At 37.9% G+C, this 14,674-nt stretch overlaps 1 protein-coding gene across 18 annotated transcripts in view; it reads right to left on the bottom strand.

Moving 5' to 3' along the window:
* LOC135222782 (popeye domain-containing protein 3-like) overlaps positions 1–7,800 on the bottom strand; it is a 482,284-nt gene extending 474,484 nt beyond the window's left edge. For 16 of the 18 annotated variants that reach the window (XR_010316355.1, XR_010316348.1, XR_010316360.1 and 13 more), the window contains exon 1: positions 7,360–7,800. The gene's annotated coding sequence lies outside the window, so the exon portion shown is untranslated. The remainder of the gene's footprint in view (positions 1–7,359) is intronic. The other 2 variants (XM_064261093.1, XM_064261138.1) reach the window with 1 other exon arrangement.
* Between the last annotated feature and the right edge of the window lie 6,874 nt (positions 7,801–14,674).

Raw genomic sequence — 14,674 nt, 5'->3', positions numbered from 1 at the left:
GCACTGAGAGTAGAAAGGTTTGAAAGGTGTAACAGGAGGAAATCCTCGCAGTTGCACTGTGAAACAATTGTTAGGAGAGGATGGAAAGTAAGAGGGAAGAAAGAGAATATGAACGGAGGTACAGTAAAAGGAATGAGAGGGGTTACAGGTAGGGGCCTTAGGGACGTTGCAAACAACCTTAAGTCATGCCTACAGTGCACGGCGTGAGGTGCACTGACCGCAGTACCACACCTACGGGGCATAGCGTTATAAGAATGTACGATCACATTACACAAACCGTTAAAAGATGTCAAGTTCCCAGTCTACTGTGCAACTGCAAGAGTAAAGGACCGAAATTCTGGCAAACGCGACAAGGCCAAATTCAAAAGAGCACAAAACTGGGCATTCAAAAAACTTGAGTCATGACTCCGAATACGACAAACCATAATTCCAGTGCGTCGACAATACGCATCCCAAACTTAACTCATGACAGGGATACAAAAATAAGATAAAACACGAAGCTACAATCAGTAATTCGGATTCCATAAGGTATATTCTAGCGATATATTCCTTAAAATTAAATATTATTAAGTAAAAAGACTTCTTTCCAGCAAAAAAAAAAAAAAAAAAAAAAAAAAGTTGTTTCCCGTAACCACACCATTCTATACAACACAAACCCCAAAACAGATCCGCATAAAATTTAAATATTAAAATTTTGCAAGTACAAGACCATCGCACTTGCAAAGTATTGTCCCTTAGTATACCTATGAATACACACAAAGACCGGCGATAAAACAGAATCAAAAGCCTCCCCAAAGCTCTGTCAATTACTATCCGTTTCATCTTAATGCATCATTTCTTCTCATTATTTCATGCTCAGGAATTAAATTTTTTCATCCTCCAGAGAACAATCTCGACTCGAGGTAAAACTTCAAATTAAAACTGCTTCATTTATATTACTTAAAAACGTTAAAGTACTCTCATCCGGCGGGCAACGACAGGCCTGTGACACTGCTAAGTACTATAAAGTTTTCTGAATACACTCAGCATAATCAGCTCTCTCTCTCTCTCTCTCTCTCTCTCTCTCTCTCTCATAGGCCTACACAACCACGAAAAACTTCGCCAGAAAAACCTGTTAATTAGTTTACCTAATCTCTCACCCTCTCATTTTTTGGTAGCCGCACTCATCACGCCAAGTTACGATGGATTGCTCCAACTTTCGGACGGAAACGGATACAAAACGAGTGAAGATTAATTAAAAATTATCGTAAGTTGCAACAACTATGAGTTAATGAACGACAGAACCACAGTAAAATAACGAAAACGAATCCCTATTTGAGTTAATGAAAGACAAAATCGAGGGAGAATACAAAAACGAATTACTATTAGATACTGAAGGAGAGAACTCGTGGACAAAGACAAAAACGAATCACTATTTGAGTTGATGAGAAAGAACTCTATTAAAAAGACAAAAGCGAATACTGTTAGAGTTAGTGAACGAGAAAAATTGAGTAAAAAGATAAAGACGATTCACTGTTTTAGTTAATGAATGCAAGTGTTCTAGGAAAAGACAAAAAAAAATTGCTATTCAAACGAGAGAACTCGAGTTAAATAACAAAAACGAATTACTTTTTGAGCGAATGGAAGTAAGAACTCTGGTCAAAAGACAGAAACAAATCACTGTTTGAGTTAATGAAAGTACGAACTCGAGTCAAGAGACAAAACCATTCATTATTCTTCAAGTTAACGAAAATATCAAATTGAGGGAAAAGATATTTTTTAAAAATCACTATTTGCGTTAATGAACAAGAAAACTCTGGCGAAAGTACAAAAACGAATCAATATTTGAGGTCATGAACGAAAGGACTTGAGTAAACAGGTAAACGAATCGCTATTTGTCGCCAGGAAAAACAATTATGACAAACAAAACTTCCTTCGACAAACCTTCTCCCTTTTCCACTGGCACAGACTTCTCAACGTATTCTTTATCTCTGGTGAGAATGTTTCTTTTCACTCAGACAATACGAAGTCTGTGCTGTGTAACTCCCAATAACGCCTTCATTCATTTATTACAAGGTGCCTTATGTGAGCGAATGTGTATTTGTGTATCTACAATAAGCTTATTGTTATGCTCCTAAGAATGCTAACATCCAAGGATATGCAGCTCTTACAGACAACACTCCCAGTTATTCCTTCAGGTTGAACGAAAAACCACAATAGTATGGCTACCGCATGTACCCGATACATGCTCAAGGAAGTAGAATAATTGCTAATGAAACTCCCCTGGCTCCCTACCGGGGCGAAAATTGTCCTCAATTATAGATCGATTAGTGCTGAGGCCAGGGTCTAGTGCTTGCGAATTTTGCAAAGGTTTAACCTGATAAAAGTATAAATTCAGTGTCTTGAACTTAGATTACCAGTATAGTGAATTCACGATTATGAGAAAATGCTCCTTTATTATAAACTAACAAACACTCACATACATGCTTAAGGCGACTGTCTATCACTGCATCGAAACCAAAGACCCAAGTTCGAATCCTGATCGATGCAGATGCATTTATCAGTTGTAAACCCCTTAGGTGTTATTTCTGCCTAAGTAATATATGTATAAATGTGTGTGTGTGTGAATTTAAGATAAGGGGCCATTTCCTTATAATCATGTATATACTATACCAATAACCTAAGTTGAAGACTGAATTTATACTTTTATGATGTTAAAACTTTGCAAAATTCACAAGCACTAGACCCTGCCCTCAACACTATAATCGATCTATATTGAGGATAATTTTCACGCCAATAGTAAGCCAGAAGAGTTTCATAAGCAATTGTGCTACTTTCTTGAGCACAGGCCAACATTTAGTCTAGCTACTTTTTATAAGCTCGTCTGAGCCACAGGCTCGAGCGAGCTTTTCTGGTCAAAGTTTGTCCGAAGTCGGTGTGATTGTCGAGTGCCTACATATCTGTCCGTCCGTTTGTTTAAAGTCTGTGAAACTTCCCACATCGTTTACTTTACCTAATTCACTTCTACTGTAAATGCTGATACGGGCAATTCGAAGAATAAACAACTAAATTTCTGTTACGGAAGTACTGTCGTTCTTCTAGTTAGGGACAGGGATCCCTGGTTTGGGAAACGTCTTACATAAGATTCTACTTACTCACTGAGATCGTATCGTCCCATTGCTAGTTTCTGTTGAAAGGATTGTTTCGAATACGCACAAAAGCACGAACATACATACTACCTTGTGAACATAAACATACACACACACATATATATATATATATATATATATATATATATATATATATATATATTATACACGTATATATATTATATATATACCCTAGGTCATGGCATTTTCAAGTAACGCTGCAAAATCATCTTCGTGGGAAAAAAATGTTTAACTGTGTAAATAAAGGGCCACGCCCACTTTTAGGGGAAAATAAATGGTGTAAAAAGGGCACGTGTTCATTTAGCAAAGCGATTCACGTGAGGGAAGAGCCACACAGGGATCATGTTATTTTTCTTGGTTCCACTAAAGTAGATTACGAATACTTACGTTACAAAACTTCAGCCTACACACTACACACTACTATGGATTCGACAGTCTGTTTTTACCTATTTTCTCTTTGTTGATATGTCACTGGAGGTGATCCGATACCTCCTCTATATTCTTCATCTGTTTACATACCCATCGTTTGTGAGTTGTCGTCACAAGTTCGTAATATAAACAAATCATCTAATCAGCTACGGTACGTCAAAGTCTCATTTAAATTAACCCCCAATATTCTATAATGAGCAATCTAATTACAATCCAAATTCATTAGTAATCTGTTATCATTACTGACAACATTTACTACTAATTACAGTCCACAGTCATTACTAATGTCATCATCACTGACAGCGTTTACTACTGTCTCTTAGATCCAACAGTCACAAGTTTCACTTTCATTTAAAGATATTCGTGTACACGGTGCTTCATGTACACGACAACGTTTACAAGGTAACACGCCATTCTAGTATTATGTGGTACTTAAGATGTAAGTACAAGGCGGTGAAGACTTTGAAACTTGGTCCCACACTTTCTCAATGTAATTCTCCTCGGATGTGCCCTTCTAATTTGTCAGGTTACGTAACTCCAATCCATAAACGTGACAACTGTCAAGACACTTTTAAAACTATTCATAGTAATAATAATTATAAAAATATGTTAAATTAAAACTAGCAATGAAATTTAAAGTACCTTAAAAAACTAATCACGATAATAATAAGTTAAAAATATGCAGAAACTAGGTTAATAGTATGAATGAAAATTATTCCTTCGCCACATAATTTCCTTTGGCACACGTTAACTCTGCATGTTTGATTGATACGCAAACCACATATTTTGCTTATTGTGACGATCTCCCAAGAGATTCTGATGTGTGCTTCCTCTCCATCAATTCTCAGCTACCATTCATTTTCTCTGCCAACACAGCGTAAATTATAAATTACAGCCGTATTGCGCACGTCATTATCAGCTCTAATGTTCGATGAAAATTAACGTGCAACAGTTGACACATTCCTCGCGAATTACGCGATTTATCTGGCCGTGATCTGCAGCTTGTTGACATCTGGCGTTCACGAATTCAATAACCCACACGCGGGAGGATCATTACCTTGCTTATCTCGACGTGATCGTGACATCGGATACGTCAGTCGAGTAAGCTGTCAAATAGCCGATGCCGATTTTAATCTTCATTGGTGGATTTGTCGTTCGGATGAGTGATTCTATATTTGTGGTCCCGGGTATCTTTTTCTTTCTTTCTTTTTCTTTCATTCGATCTTCATCTTACGCTTCATCATATCTTCAGTGTGTCATCATTCAAAGCATATCGTTCTATTTTGATACCTTGATCAATTCACATAAAAATATAAATGTTTTTATTTTTATTTTTGGTAGAAGTTTTTCCTCTATATATATACCATATTCAGGAATATCCTCTTCATCCTCTTCTTGATTTTATATTTAACATAAATACTTAAATCTGCTGAAGATTTATTCGTTAGAACACTGCTTTTAGTCGTTTTCCTCACTTTTTTTCTCTCTGCCTTCTCTGTTTTCCTGAATGGAATGGTCTTCGTCGAGCATCACACACGCGTTGTCGAAGTCATCTCTTACACCATATTTGGCCGGGATGGGAGAGAAAAATGAGTGATGGTGGTGGGAGGGTATAATGATATGGAAAAGGAATATCCTCATATATGGTAACTCTACTTTGGTCCTCAGGGGTGGAATAAATCACGGACACGCAAGGCGATGTGTTACTGTTAAGGATGAGGGTCAAGATGAACTTCTCCATTAAACTTTGATGGTCATTCACAAACACGACAATAATGATAATCACTACAGACTAAGAACGTTTCTCAAACGGCAACCCCTTATGCAATGCGGATATTATTTCAATACAGTTTCCACATACCCTATTTTAGGCCCACCGTAGACTTTCCTTAATCGCTGTGACCATCTCCACTCCTTTGAGCTTAAGTCCAACCAACTACTGCAGGCCCTTTCCACGAAGCCCACAGCAAGAACAACAATAAACAATGAATGTCATTTAGTAGACATTTAGCGTCAAACCAGTAAGATTGGGAAAAGGAGCATAAGCATAAACATGATAAACAGTTTGATTAACCAAGTTAATACTATAATACACAGGCGTAACAACAACAGGGGTCACGGTCACCGACGCCGACGAGTCTGACGAGGCTACGGGTGCAGATTAGCCGGTACGTAGAGTTGGGGGTGAGGGGAGTGGTGGGGGGAGGGGGGGAGGGGGGGGGGTGCAACACGTCCTATACGAACGCCCCATAGCGACCTCGTGATGCGTGGGATGAGAATGCTGTCATAGTTATCGCCCTTTTAGGGAAAGTGTCTACCCACACGCAAACACGGCCCATTCGAAAGGCTGGTTACTCAACACAGACAGGTCTGGGAAAGCCACCAAGAGCTATAATTGATGTCTGTCCCGGAAATGATGTAAAAAGTGTGCTAAAAGAGAACATCAATACGCTTCAGTACAGTCTAAAGTTCACCTGGTTATTCGGTCACAGTATACGGCTTCGGTTGTGGTTGGTAACTGCCAACTCCAGGCAAGAGCAATTATATCCTGTTATAATGGTTTTTTTTCTTTTGCATCAGATCAACAAAGAAAATTAATAGAAATAAAACGTGGATATACAAGACATTTCTAACAACACTGGACACTCTGGGAGCCGTACTTACTAATGGCTCATTCTAGCAGGTCCAATTAAGTCTTCAGCGAAGGAAAGGATTTCAAGAAACACTGGTTTGTTTCTTGCACAAATAACGGCCTGGCCAGCAATTAACAACCACCAGCAAAGTTAATCGTTAAGATACACACTGACAAACGTACAATCTTGTGTATGCGAGTCACTTTGCGTATGAGCATAACTCATTTTTTATTATGAACAAAAGAACAAATGCCCAACTATTGCATAAAAATGGCCTTTAAAACACAACGTACATACGGGCAGACAGACATATACACACACGTGCACACACACACACACACACACACACATATATATATATATATATATATTTATATATATTATATATATATATATATATATCTATATATATATATATATATATATATATAATAATATATATAGATATATATATATATACCCTATATATATATATATATATAATATATATATATATATATATATATATATAAGTCCCAGATATCGTTCCATAGGCCTACTCACTAGCACAAAAGGGGTCGAACACTTTAGAAACAAACCTAAAAAGGAGCTACAAAACGAACAACAGGCAACAAGTTGGAAGACACGAGAAACAAAGCCGAGCAAACCTATTCAACAAAGCTGCAACAGAGCCTTACAGGTGCATAAAGCCGAAACCGAAAGACCTGTCACAACTGAAGAACATCACTGGCCGAGAAGGTAATAAAATCGCACATCTGACTTTTCAAATTATAAAGAAGACCACTGGAAACTGAATGCAACTAAATCGAGCGAATCAACAGTAGAAGGCACAGTGGGAAAACAAGTCACATGAAAGCAAAAGGGAAAAAGTGAGAGGAGGGAGTGAGAGGGAGGAGAGAAAAAAAAGGAGAGGAAGAATGACTGAGGTGACCCAGCGTCACTCGACAGGCACTGATGGTAATCACTGTGATCTACATTCTCTTTTGTGGTACGGGGAAACAATGTGCTTCGATGTCATTGTCACCTAAGGATTTTAAAGGCAAAACTGTGCTCTAAACGACAGCCACTCGTGAAGATAAAGCAAAATAAACTTTCCAGCCCAGATAACTTGAAGGTGTCAAATGCAAAGTCAACCCAAAATCACTTACCGGCGGGCGGGCCTTTGAGGGTTTAGTGTCAGTGCTCAAGCGAAGTGGGGTCACGCAACAAAAACTCAGCGATGTACACTCGCACACAACACACACTGCACTGCCGTCCTGCTGCTCGTGTCGGCGGTTTCGCCTCCCTCGGCCCTCGCCAGTAACGGAGGCGGCGGTGGTGGTGGCTGTTGCTGCTGCTGCTGCTGCTGCTCCTGCTGGCCTCAGTAGGCGCCGCTGGCTGGCCCGACAGCCCTACACCAACCCTAGCACCACCACCCACAACGGCCCATAGACCGGTCCTTTTACAGCAGATTTCTGACGGCGATCCGATGCAAAACGGACGGTGGTGCCTTTGCAAGCGGACCGGCGCATTCGCGGACGGTCAGAGCTCCTCCGTCAACGAGAACCATATTTCCAAGGGCGAAAGATAAAGAGCAATGACAAGAGACAAAAAATATCCAAGGGCCGGGAAAGAATAAAGAGGCAAATGAACAAGACAAAAACAAAAAATCTATGAAGTGGCCGGCGCACACGACCCAAGATCTGCGCACCCTGCCAGACACTCCATCTCTCCATGACCCCCGCATCCCCTCCTTCTCCTCCTCCTCCTCCTCCTCTTCTTCCTTCAGACCCCTTTCAGCCAAGTGCTGAATCTTGTATTGCGATACATGGACGACGCCAAAGCCGATAACGAGGGATGGCGATGACCCATTCTGCTGACACCCCGGGACTCGGACGTCAAATCTACTACGAACATTACCATCACCGCAAGTCCATAGGCTCTGACAGAATCCCCTTTCATGATTGCAGCCTACATCTCCTCCTCCTCCACCTCCTCCCACCTGCTCCTCTCGTTCCAGTTCGAAAATCGGCTGCCAGATGTCCATACAACCGGTAGACTCTGCTTGTAATCCGAGTCCCGGAAACGCTGCCTCAATGCGCCAAAACGAAAGCATCTCGAAATTCAGAAAATGTCAAGAAAGAAGGAAACTGAGGTGCGGTATTTATCTCATGAGGTATCGATCTATAAACCGCCCGGATCAATATTGGTGTTAGATGGGAGGCGGCGATCATACCATTTTCTAGCGGACACCTGTCGCTCGGTTTCCCCTCAGGTGGTGGAACAGGTAGATACAGAGACAGACAGACGAATACACACCGAGCACAACAACACGCCGAGGGGAAAGTGTGATCAAAAGAAGTAAAAGATGTAGAATTTTCCTCATCTTTGACGCAGCAAAGGAGATATTGATAGAGGGCCTCTGCAAGAGGAGCGTTCAACAATACACACGGACGAGTGTGCACGCACACGATCCCAGATGAAACGAGGAGTCGCCCAAAATAAACTCGCCTCCCTTTCGAGTACCTTCTTCGTATTGCAACTTTTCCAAAGCTCTTCCGGAACAAAAAAGCAACAAAGGAAGGAAAAAACCTATCATGAATAGGCCTTCGCTTGCAAGGGTGACTGCATATGAGAGAGAGAGAGAGAGAGAGAGAGAGAGAGAGAGAGAGAGAGAGAGAGAGAGAGAGAGAGAGAGAGAGAGAGGCTGATCCACAAAAAGACTCGAAACGGAAACATGAATACTAAATGCCACTCACTAACTGTGAATCCGTAGATAACTTGTATATTAGATCCTGTATACAATGATTACAAATCAGTAACAGTTTGTGGAAAACCCATGACAATGCAGCAACTCCAGACATATGAAATCTTATTTACTTTACTCTTCATATTCGGCTTCCTACATACAATGGAATCAAGTCCAATAGCTCTATAAATGACAAAATTAAAAAAACCGATACTACAGTATTCTCGGAAGGCATTGTGAAGTAGTAAATTTTCTCAAAATTAAACTATTACTGCTCTCTCTCTCTCTCTCTCTCTCTCAATAAATAAATAAATAAATAAGTAAATAACTATGACAATCCTACAGTAAATTTTGTAAAACCATGTTCTGCAATAGGCTATTGGAAAGTGCGCAAGCCATATCTGTTGATAAGGGTTAGCTCCAGAAAGAAAAAGAACTCAATACAAAAGTCACTGCTACATTCATCTCTTACCTGCAGATTTAATGAGAATACATATGTAAAAAAAATTAACATTAATTACCACGCCTACACAGAACACTCATCAGTAATGCGTTGAACGCTCCCAAGTCGCTTGAACTGGTCCAGTACCACTTCAACTGCCTCTTTCTTCCTTCTAACGTTTTCGAATCACACTAATTATTACTGCCAAATCGTCCTTCATTGCTCAGCTTGCAACCAAACCAACTGCAACATTCCGACCCATCTCTTCACTTATACTGCCCTTCCTACCACTCCTTTGTACATTTCAACATACTTCTCCATCTTACAATGCTTCTCAATTTACATGAGAAACGCAAACAAACCATCTCAACGGTTCCTTTTACAGGGATTCAACAGTCAAATCTTACTTACATAGAGGAGCAATGGCTGAATAATTCTTTACATTCATACTTTACCATACACGCTGCTACCTTCCCAGCTTCATCTATTCTATTTATTAACAAATGCCAATACCAATAGATCGCTTCCTGAATTACACAGCGGGGATCAACACTGCTTATATAACTTCCGTATGCATAAGAAGCACTGATATTGCGGTTCCTTGCATGGGAAGTTTATCTTCACGGCAGCTCTACAGGAGTAGAGTAAAGAACGTATAAACCAGTATATATATATATATATATATATATATATATATATATATATATATATATATATATATATATCTATCTATCTATCTATCTATCTATCTATCTATCTATCTATCTATCTATCTATCTATCTATCTATCTATCTATCTATCTATCTATCTATCTATATATATATATATATATATATATATATATATATAATATACGTATATACACTATATATATATATACATGTATACTATATATAATATATATATATATATAAATATAAATATATATACATATATTTATATAGTATATGTACATATAAATACTTATATTTACAAGTATTTTCCTACTACTGGTATATACTAACAGGAGTCCCATAGACATGGAATATAATGATGAAGGGGAGATGGAGATGATTGTTTGAATATGTCCTTCACACCAAACTGGGGATAATAATACGAGATCGTATCGACTGTGATCCTGAGGACATCTGAAGAGTCAGAAGACCAACGCCTACTAGTATGACAACTATGACACTGGAGTCTTGGGATACAGTGGAGATTTGTGGAAGTGGAAGAGATATTCCCACCATTCTGTAGGAAGGATAAAAACAGACATATATATATATATATATATATATATATATATATATATATATATATATATATAGTATACACACACACACACACACACACACACATATATATATATATATATATATATAATATATATATATATATATATATATATATATAGTTGAGCATTTGGAAAACTAGCATTATATTTACTAATATATATATATATATATATATATATATATATATATATATATATATATATATATATATATATATATATATATGCTTAAAAATCACAGTAGATGCACGTGACTTCATAAATAAGCGAATACCACGGGAAATGATAGACAGGAATCCAAGCGCTTTCGTCTTTATTCAGACATCGTAGCTCCTTGACGATGTCTGAATAAAGACGAAAAGCGCTTGGATTCCTGTCTATCATTTCCCGTGGTATTCGCTTATATATATATATATATATATTGAATATAATGCAAGTTTCCCAAATGTTCAACTATTTCGGTACCAGCTAAAATATTGACAAGAGACCTCCAGCCGACTGACACATCGACGTTTTGAAGTCGAATGAAATCCAATTACAAAATCGATAAAGGTCTTCCAGGAATATTTCACGGACGAATTTCCTCCAAAATACTATTAAAAATTAAACGTACCATGTGTTCGCGTCCTTCAAACATTTCCAACTGGTACGAGTAATTTAAGTTTAAAAAAATCACATCATGTACTCTCCAGTGATCATACGGCGCCTAATGCAATGATGCAAATCTAATTTAGATGCGTTGAGGAAAGTTGGGATTCTCGCTTGGGGAAAAGGGAACGGAAGCTGTTCAGATTATGTCGAGTACCAGACTACAAGCATAATAAAACAGTCACGTCCACTTCCCATACATAACCAGCCTAAGAGCGCGTGCGTAAGTGTATGCAGAGTATACACATGATGTAAGCAAGTAGCCTACGTCAAATCCAAAAAAAATCAACTTTACAGAAACTGTAAAAAAAAAATCCTGTCTGCGAAAACAAAATTACACAACAAGCTTAAAATCCATCCATCTTGATGTTTATCGCTCACAAAATGAAATCTCTAACCATTGATTTATCGCTCACAAACTGATATTTCTAACCATAAGGGTAATTTTTTTGTGCTACGGTTCTCACAATGAAAGAATGTGATGAAACTTCAAAATTACAACGCAGTAAAAACAAGTTATATAATTCCTATAAAAAAAAAAAAATAGAATTTTGCTTATGTGGTCTCCTAACTAAACTTGAATTTCTTATGAATATCAGTTTCCCTGTTAACCTGAAATTATAGTGACGTTATGAGTTACGTTTTAAAAGGGGAATTCTAATATCATGGTTGGGTCATATTTCACGTCTGCACTAAAATATGGTTTTGCGAGTCTAAAATTGTCAGTGTAGCATTGGTTGCGTTTTGTTTAAGTTTATAGTCTTCGAATCCAAAATTTTCCAAAAATTTACGAGAACATTGAAGAATCAAAGGCCTCATTTCATGATTCTTAAAAGATGTGGAGACTTCAGGCAGCATCATGTACATAATCAATCTACTTTAACATCGGATGCTGCTATTATCACAAAATTAGCTCACGTGTCAGTTCTCGAGTAAATGCACACACATGAGGCCAATTCAAACTTGATTACTACTTGAGCATGAACATTTTGTCCAGTAACAAACAGTTGTGAAACTCCATTGGTGGCAAGACTGAAAATAAAAATTAAAAGTGACTAGTATTACATTTTTTCTAAGGCTGAAGATCAAAATAACAAGGACTTATACCCCAGGGGCTTTCTGACTCCTTGTTCTTGGTGAGCCAACTTAACCATGATTACCTTGTTGAGCGAGGAAGCTATGAAAACTATACTCTGTTTTTTTTTTGTTTTTTTTCATCTGTCCATCCGCCTGTGGTGTTTTTGTATGGTAACACTGCGTTCCGGGCTTTAGATAGTTACATTCAGCTTACATTCAACGATTATAATAATATCCTATTTCGAATATTAACGGTGTAATTCGCATAGAGTAAATTATTAAAACACTTTTCAGTTACAAATGTACACCCAGATATCCTTTTATTTACCTAAAACTTACAATTAGCGTAACTATCTAAAGCCCGGGACGCAGTGTTACCATACAAAAACACCACAGGCGGATGGACAGATGAAAAAAAAAAAAAAAAAAAAAAAAAACAGAGTATAGTAACAATTCCTCGCCAAAACAAAACAAAAGTAAATCCCAGGGCTCTGGGTTTCCTGACATCAACCTCTATGACCTGATTAATGAAGCCGGATACAATGAACAAACTAAATTTCTATCCATTCCCTCAAACTAATCTTTACGGTTCCTACTACTGATAGGATAGGCTAACACTAGTGACCTTGACCAAGCTAACATTGGTGACCTATTATTATTATTACCCATTTTAAAAGAGGTATAACACTAGTTTCCGTCACCTTCTTCCAAGAAATTTGCCCTTCAATAACCTGCAAATACATTTGAAATATGAAACACCATAAGATCATACTGAAAGAGCAAAAATCTCGGACAGCTACCTACCACTTCTGTGCTCACTATAAAAGAGTAATAAAACAGATCACAGAAAGAGGAAGCAGAATAATTCCCTCAGTATATTTTGTTCTGTCCAAAGTTAGTTTCACTGAACATTTGGATCATTTGGTAATGGCTAGGCTATATCATCTTTCCCGAATTGTTTTCCAAAAGCACTACACATATGAAATCTATCATCAATGGAGTTTCCTAAATTTGATATAACTCCTTTACAGGCTGTACTAGAAGCAAGAACCAATGCCAGCACAGGCTGGCATAATCATAAATAACTAATACCTATACAGTATTTAGGAAAAAACATCATATCATTAGTACTGTATAGGTTCTTACAATGAATATTTTGGATGAGGTTTTCAATCAAATAAAAAACCAATACATTTTTCTGATAGTTTCTTATATAATTTTGAAGGATTTGCCAAACAAGCCTATTTCTGTCACGAGTATTTACTTTACTTAATAAGACATCCATGTACGTATAAGTAATGGGGAGTCATAAAGAAACTAGTCTTGTGGCCAGGCTAAAATGGGAAGAGAGCTCGCATGGGCTGCCATAGACCTGCATTGTGGTTACCTATAGGTTATATCATCTTTGTCACTATTTAAACAAATCGTGGTTAACCTGTAAGTCATCCTCTAAATATGTTTCAACAGTGACAAGTATGACATATTACCATGACATACAAGCAAAGCCCTTTCCTCTGATTTAAAAAGCCATAGGTCGGGTAAAGTTTAAGGAAGAATGCCATCACCATCAAACAAGGCCCCAAAGTCCTATGTAAGGTTAGGATAGGATGCATGTGTTTCACTCTATAGCCTACCTATAGCTAGCTAATTTGTGCTTTCGACCAAGTTAAACATGGCCCAAGAGGAACAATCTTCCCATTCATGATTTACGTGACACTAGGTCTAGTTGAATCAAAATGAAATCAACTAGGCCTACTGTAATTTTTTCCCTCAGCAAAAGCTAGGGTTACACTGTCATAACCTTGCAGAATGGCAGAGATGTAATAAGTAAACCGACCATTTTCGTCAGGAACAAGCTTAAAATTCATCAAAATTACATCAAAAACTAACATTTTACCAGTCAAGGTGAACAAAGCTTGACTTAGCCTAACTAACGTATAGCCTAACCAGTCACAGTTGCGTTCATTTGGCAACGGAAAATTTAATTTAATAAAATGTTTTATTACGCTATTTTCCACGGCCTAAGGAAATCAAAATCAATTCCAAAATCGAAAACCATAATGCCTGAAATGAATGCTTACATACCTAGGTATGAAAGGAGTTCTGCTTCTGTACTAGGTATACTCTGCTTTGCAGGTCCCGGATGGCATTAGGCCTAGGCCATTAAAAAATTTGGTCACTGGTGAGTACACTGTAAAATCATGAAGACACCTTCACGACACGAGTAAATTCCTTAAAACATCCGCTTAACGACATTTATGATGATGAACAAACTGACAGCGCCTCGAACGTTC

Source organism: Macrobrachium nipponense, chromosome 20 (assembly GCF_015104395.2).
Source record: "Macrobrachium nipponense isolate FS-2020 chromosome 20, ASM1510439v2, whole genome shotgun sequence".
NCBI lineage: Eukaryota > Metazoa > Arthropoda > Malacostraca > Decapoda > Palaemonidae > Macrobrachium > Macrobrachium nipponense.
Note: the sequence above shows the minus strand (reverse complement) of the source record. Positions and strands in the feature narration are given on the sequence as shown.